This window comes from Tachyglossus aculeatus (assembly GCF_015852505.1).
Source record: "Tachyglossus aculeatus isolate mTacAcu1 chromosome 12 unlocalized genomic scaffold, mTacAcu1.pri SUPER_6_unloc_2, whole genome shotgun sequence".
Lineage (NCBI taxonomy): Eukaryota > Metazoa > Chordata > Mammalia > Monotremata > Tachyglossidae > Tachyglossus > Tachyglossus aculeatus.
Window position 1 is genome coordinate 3,271,219 of NW_024044829.1, and position 6,681 is coordinate 3,277,899.

The window sequence follows — 6,681 nt, forward strand, 5'->3', positions numbered from 1 at the left end:
ATTAAATCCATTTCTGTGAAGCCTCAGAAATACTGACCCTACCTGATTCATTGCAAGGCAACCATCAGCACGAGCTCCAAAAGGATTAAAAAGGAACCACACAGATGTGGATATATTAGGTTCTGTATTGCATTGGGACTGAATTCCAAAAGCATAATGGTATCTCCAATGTTATTCTCAGAATAAACAATACAATGAATACCCTTCAGTTCACAGAAGTGATGGGAATAAAGAATCCCCAAAACCATATGATATTTTTAACTGGTAACCAAGAAGATTTTTTTTTTTGCAGAGGATGCGAGAGAGGAAAGGTTACTTCTAATTTGTATAGAAAGTTAGCACATATTGAATCACCTTTAGCCCCTGGTCAGGCTGCTAGCTGTTTGTATTTGTGTTTGTGATGTGCCTCATTTGCTCTTATTGGGTTATTTCAGAGGGTTGCTGGCTTATTTTGCTGGGTTTCTCCCAACCTAGATTGCAACCTCCATACCATAGCTTCCATTTCTGATATTTTTCATTATATTTATCCCCAGTATTGCACTCCAGGGTGGAAGGAGTGCAAAAGGAGGTACAGATACGAAGGATATTGGAGGGGTTTAGTGAATGCTGATGCAAGTAATTTATTAGATTCATTTGGTAAATTCATTTTCAAGCCAGAACCTGGGTAGAGAATGTTTCTCTTCTTCAACTGTACTTTCCCAAGCGCTTAGTACAGAGTTATTCATGTCTTGGACTCTCAATTAAACACCATTTATTGATTGATTCCCCATCGTATCTCACTGGGTTCTAGTATCATGCGCTTTGAGATTCAGAATTTATAGGAAACTTCTCACAGTTATTCTTACCACCAAACCACAGCTCAAATCTCTCAATCTTTCCTTTAAAACATCCCATGGATCTACCCATACAGCTCTACCCACACAAGCCATTCCTCAGATTTAAACATAAATCATGTCACTATTAGAGTATCGTCTCAACCTTATCGGTGGTATTCTTGCCTCCAGCCACTCCCCCTTTTGGTACCATACTCCACACAACTGCCTGTATCATCTTCAGGAAATGTCACTGAGCACATCTCTCCTTTCCTCAAAACCTTTCAAAAGTGAATTTTCTCCTGCCTCAAGCAAAAACTATTTGTTATTGGATTATAGGGTCTCCAATCAATTATATTCACTGTGCCATTACTGTGTGCACAGCACTGTACTAAGAGCTTAGGGGAGTTAAATACTATAGAATATTAGGACTGTGAGCTCCAAATAGGACAAGGATCATTTACAACTTGATGAATTTATATATACACCAGTGTTTACTAGAGTTTTTGGTATGTAGTAAGTGATTAACAAATATAGTAATAACAATAATGATAATAACAATAGAATAGACCCAATCCCTGCCCACAAGGAGTTTACAGTCTACAGAGAAGCAGCGTGGCACAGTGGAAAGAGCACGGGCTTGGGAGTCAGAGTTTGTGGGTTCTAATCTCCACGCTGCCACTTGTCAGCTGTGTGACATTGGGCAAGTTACATAACTTCTCTGTGCCTCAGTGACCTCATCTGTCAAATGGGGATGAAGCCTGTGAGGCCCACCTGGGAAAACCTGATTACCTTGTATCTCCCCCAGCCCTTACAACAGTGTTTGGCACATAGTAAGCACGTAAAAATACCAACATTATCATTATTTATTTTACTATTGCAGGGGGAGACAGACATTAATAGAAATTGCAGATAGGAGAAATAGTAGAGTATAAGGATATGTACATAAGTGCTTTGGGGATGGGATAAATTTAAAATCTACTGGGGGAAACAGGCATGAAAATATATTTCAAATAGCTCCTCCACTGAAGAAGGCAACAAATTACCTCTGGGTATGTGTGACTGTGGTATTCAAACCAAAAGCTAGGTGGTGTCTTTCAATCTGCAGTCTGAAAAATCTCTTGAACACCTGGTTGTCCTAACAGTTATGCAGTCAGTATGTTGTTTGGTCACATTCTTCCAACCTACAATCATCTCGTTTATTACCCAGTGAAGAGGGCAGTAATCAAGCAAATCATAGACGAAGCCGAGGACTTCATTGTTTATTACATGGTCTTACCATTCCTTTCTAAGAGAGATCACTGGGAAAACTGATATAACAGTTGGATATCATACCTGGGTTTTAATGGGTGCCATACTTCATCATCCAGGGCATTTATTGAACATCTTCTCTTTGCTCTGTACTAAGCACTTGGAAACATATGATGGAGTTAAAGGGGGCCCGGCTCTCAATGATTTACAATAAAATGGGAGAAACAAGCAGCCACATATAGATGACAAACAATAGGCAAAAGAACAACAGTTGAGGTACAAATTTTGAAGAGTAGGAAATTAAATTAAATGTAAATAGGTATTCAGATAAGTACTAAGGTGGACAATACATAAAGTGAGGATTGCTTTAAGCAGGAGAAAGGTATCAGAAGGCCAATACCATCGTTTGAGGGATTTGAGGGCGTATGCATGAGGGAAGGTTATGACTAATGGGTCAGAAATTGGACAGTCATGAACATGAAACAGTGAGAAACGTAGGTTAGGGATTTAGGAAGAGGAAAGTGTGAGATAGGTCGTAGTAAGGGAAGAGAGAAGGTAGGTAGGAGGGAGAAAACTGGTGGAAAATCCTAAATCCCATTATTAGTAGAAATGGGTAACCATTGAAGGTTTTTGAGAAGGGGTATGATGTCGCCTGAAGGTGATGATCTGAGCGGCTAAATGTAGTCTAAATTGAAGAGGAAAGAGATTTGAATAAAGGGTGACAAGTAAATAAGCAGTTGGGAATCCAGCCAGAAGATGAAGAAGGCTTGACTCAAGGTGGTGGCTAGAAGGGTGGAGAGGAAATAGCATGGTTGGACACCAAAGTTACAGTTTTCTGGGGCAGGGATGATGAAGGTGGAGCTGATAATAATGGTAAAGATAAGAAGAGGGAAAGGTTTAAGAGGGAGGAAAGATGAGCAGTTAAGCTCAAAGTGACAGCAGGTTACCATTTGGAGGTGTTCTGGAGGCAGGAAGAGACATGAGATCAGAAAGCAATTAAGAGTCCAGGACTGCAGAGGAATTAATGTGTTCCCTGAGGCAACATTTTCTGAATAAGAGTAGATGGGAGATGGGACAGTTGAAGACACACAGGATGTAGTCTAATTGTGGTCAAATGAGAGGCACAAGTGTTGAAGACTTTTCTTTGTCCCTCAGATGATTTTATTCTGAGACTGGGCAAGAGGATATATACGAAAAAGCTACTGGGTTCCCCAGAGTGGATAGAATTGTAAGGGGCTCTAAAGGTAAAGGAATTATTTGAGTGAGAAGAGTAGGTGGGCCAGAAAAGGCTTTCATAGAGCATGTTAATGGCACCATCTTTGCCAGTCTGCCACTGGGGCTATGTGAAACCTGACTCAATCTTCTACAACTCATAGAATAGAAAAACCTTACTAACAACAGGCTTTTTGATGTCCCATATTAACTGTAATTCTCTAGACATAAGGATATATTTGTATGATTGGTTGACATGAGGCTCGATTCATAGGACAATTCTTCATTGACAGTTGCATCTCAAACACAGGTCGCAAAAACATTTGCAGCTCACTAAAGTATGTAACTGAAGCATGTTTCATTTTCCCAGGATTCTACAGACTGTGCTGTTCCTCCTAATTCTTCTCAGGATTGTGGCAATGACAGTGGTGAAGAGAATAGCTTAAGGTTCAGAGATATTTCGGTGCATTTTCAATGTTATTAAAATCGGGCTTTTTCTATAACTTCATGTCTTGAAGCTCTACTTGATTTTGAATAAGTTCTAGGCCTTCATTGGGGATAGGAGGGAGATATGAAGTGACATTCTAATAAATATTAATGATTAAAAAGCTCATCAGCAAAAGTCAATAAAGGAACCCTGGAAACTTGTCTTCTTTATGAATCCCTCATTATAACAGTGTCAATGCATCATTATAGTTAAGGAAATCCTTTTCTTTTCAATCACCTGTTTAAAGGCCTCTTGAACATCCTTGTTCCTCAGGCTATAGATCAGAGGATCCAGCATGGGGATCATAATTGTAGAACACAGACACCACTGTGTCCTGCTCTATGGAGTAACTGGATTTGGGCATCACATGAATGAAAGTGATGGTCCGATAGTACAGTGTGACAGCAGTGAGGTGGGAGGTGCATGTGGAGAAAGCTTTGTGCCTCCCTTCCTTAGAGTTCATCCTCATGAGTTTCAAGGCAACATATACAAAAGAAATGACTATGACAAGCATAGTGAACACTATTATTGACCCTGAGGAGATAGAAGGAATGATTCTAATAACCAAAATGTCCAAGCAATAAAGTTTCATTAAAGGAGACTAATCACAGAAAAAGTGGTTTATCTGATTAGGCCCACATAAATTTATATTTAATAAGCAACTGGTAAATGTCCCAGCATTCACAAAACCACCTATGTAGGAATCAACTACCAGAAGGGCACAGAATTTGTTGGACATTTTGACAGAATAGAGCAGTGGGCTACACACAGCTATGTATGGGTCATAAACCATAGCAGCCAGCAGGAAGCACTCAGCCGTTCCAAAAGTCACAATGTAAAATACCTGAACAACACAGCCAGCCAAAGGTGTTGTGTAGCCATCAGCCAAGAAGCCCCCAATTATTGCTGGTGTCACAGAGGAGGAATACCCAATATCAACTGCAGCTAAATGGTTGAGGAAGAAGTACATTGGGGTATAAAGTTTGGAACTGACCCTAATTAACATGATGATGCTGAGATTTCCCAGTAAGGTTACCATATAGATCTGGAGGAATGTCACAGAGAGGATGGCCTAAAGGGTGGCATCACTGGTTAACCCCAAAGGAATGAATTCTGTCATGGTGCTGTGGTTTCTGCCAGCCATGAGGTATTCTAGAAATAGATTCTGTTGAGACAAAAGGGGACTTTTTCAATCAATTAGAGATCAACGTGGTAATTATTTGACTAATTCCCTTAAAAATGTCTCTCTACAGAAAGGTGTGTTAATTAGATTCAGGGAGACTGATCCTGACTAAAAGCCCCTTTCCTTGTCTCCCACTTCCTTCTGCATCACCTTCTGCATCACCCTGTCTACACTCGCTGCCTAGAATTCCTCAATAACAACTCTCTCCTCGACCCCCTCCAGTCTGGCTTCCGTCCCCTACATTCCACGGAAACTGCCCTCTCAAAGGTCACCAATGACCTCCTGCTTGCCAAATCCAACGGCTCCTACTCTGTCCTAATCCACTTCGACCTCTCAGCTGCCTTTGACACTGTGGACCACCCCCTTCTTCTCAACACGCTATCTGACCTTGGCTTCACGGACTCCGTCCTCTCCTGGTTCTCCTCTTACATCTCCGGTCGTTCTTTCTCAGTCTCTTTTGCAGGCTCCTCCTCCCCCTCCCATCCTCTTACTGTGGGGGTTCCCCAAGGTTCAGTGCTTGGTCCCCTTCTGTTCTCGATCTACACGCACTCCCTTGGTGACCTCATTCGCTCCCACGGCTTCAACTATCATCTCTACACTGATGACACCCAGATCTACATCTCTGCCCCTGCTCTCTCCCCCTCTCTCCGGGCTCGCATCTCCTCCTGCCTTCAGGACATCTCCATTTGGATGTCTGCCCGCCACCGAAAGCTCAACATGTCGAAGACTGAACTCCTTGTCTTCCCTCCCAAACCTTGCCCTCTCCCTGACTTTCCCATCTCTGTTGACGGCACTACCATCCTTCCCGTCTCACAACCCCGCAACCTTGGTGTCATCCTCGACTCCGCTCTCTCATTCACCCCTCACATCCAAGCCGTGACCAAAACCTGCCGGTCTCAGCTCCACAACATTGCCAAGATCCGCCCTTTCCTCTCCATCCCAACTGCTACCCTGCTCATTCAAGCTCTCATCCTATCCCGTCTGGACTACTGCATCAGCCTTCTCTCTGATCTCCCATCCTCGTGTCTCTCTCCACTTCAATCCATACTTCATGCTGCTGCCCGGATTATCTTTGTCCAGAAACGCTCTGGGCATATCACTCCCCTCCTCAAAAATCTCCAGTGGCTACCAATCAATCTGCACATCAGGCAGAAACTCCTCACCCTGGGCTTCAAGGCTGTCCATCTCCTCGCCCCCTCCTACCTCACCTCCCTTCTCTCCTTCTACAGCCCAGTCCGCACCCTCCGCTCCTCCACCGCTGATGTCCTCACCGTACCTCGCTCTTGCCTGTCCCGCCATCGACCCCTGGCCCATGTCATCCCCCGGACCTGGAATGCCCTTCCTCTGCCCATCCGCCAAGCTAACGCTCTTCCTCCCTTCAAGGCCCTGCTGAGAGCTCACCTCCTCCAGGAGGCCTTCCCAGACTGAGCCCCTTCCTTCCTCCCCCCCTCGTCCCCCTCTCCATCCCCCCATCTTACCTCCCTCCCTTCCCCACAGCACCTGTATATATGTATATATGTTTGTACATATTTTTTTTACTCTATTTATTTATTTAATTTATTTGTACATATCTATTCTATTTATTTTATTTTGTTAGTATGTTTGGTCTCTGTCTCCCCCTTTTAGACTGTGAGCCCACTGTTGGGTAGGGACTGTCTCTATATGTTGCCAATTTGTACTTCCCAAGCGCTTAGTACAGTGCTCTGCACATAGTAAGCGCTCAATAAATACGATTG

The 6,681-nt window shown here is 43.2% G+C and overlaps 1 pseudogene; it reads right to left on the reverse strand.

Moving 5' to 3' along the window:
* Positions 1–3,954: 3,954 nt before the first annotated feature.
* On the reverse strand, positions 3,955–4,918 carry LOC119921464 (annotated as a pseudogene).
* Between the last annotated feature and the right edge of the window lie 1,763 nt (positions 4,919–6,681).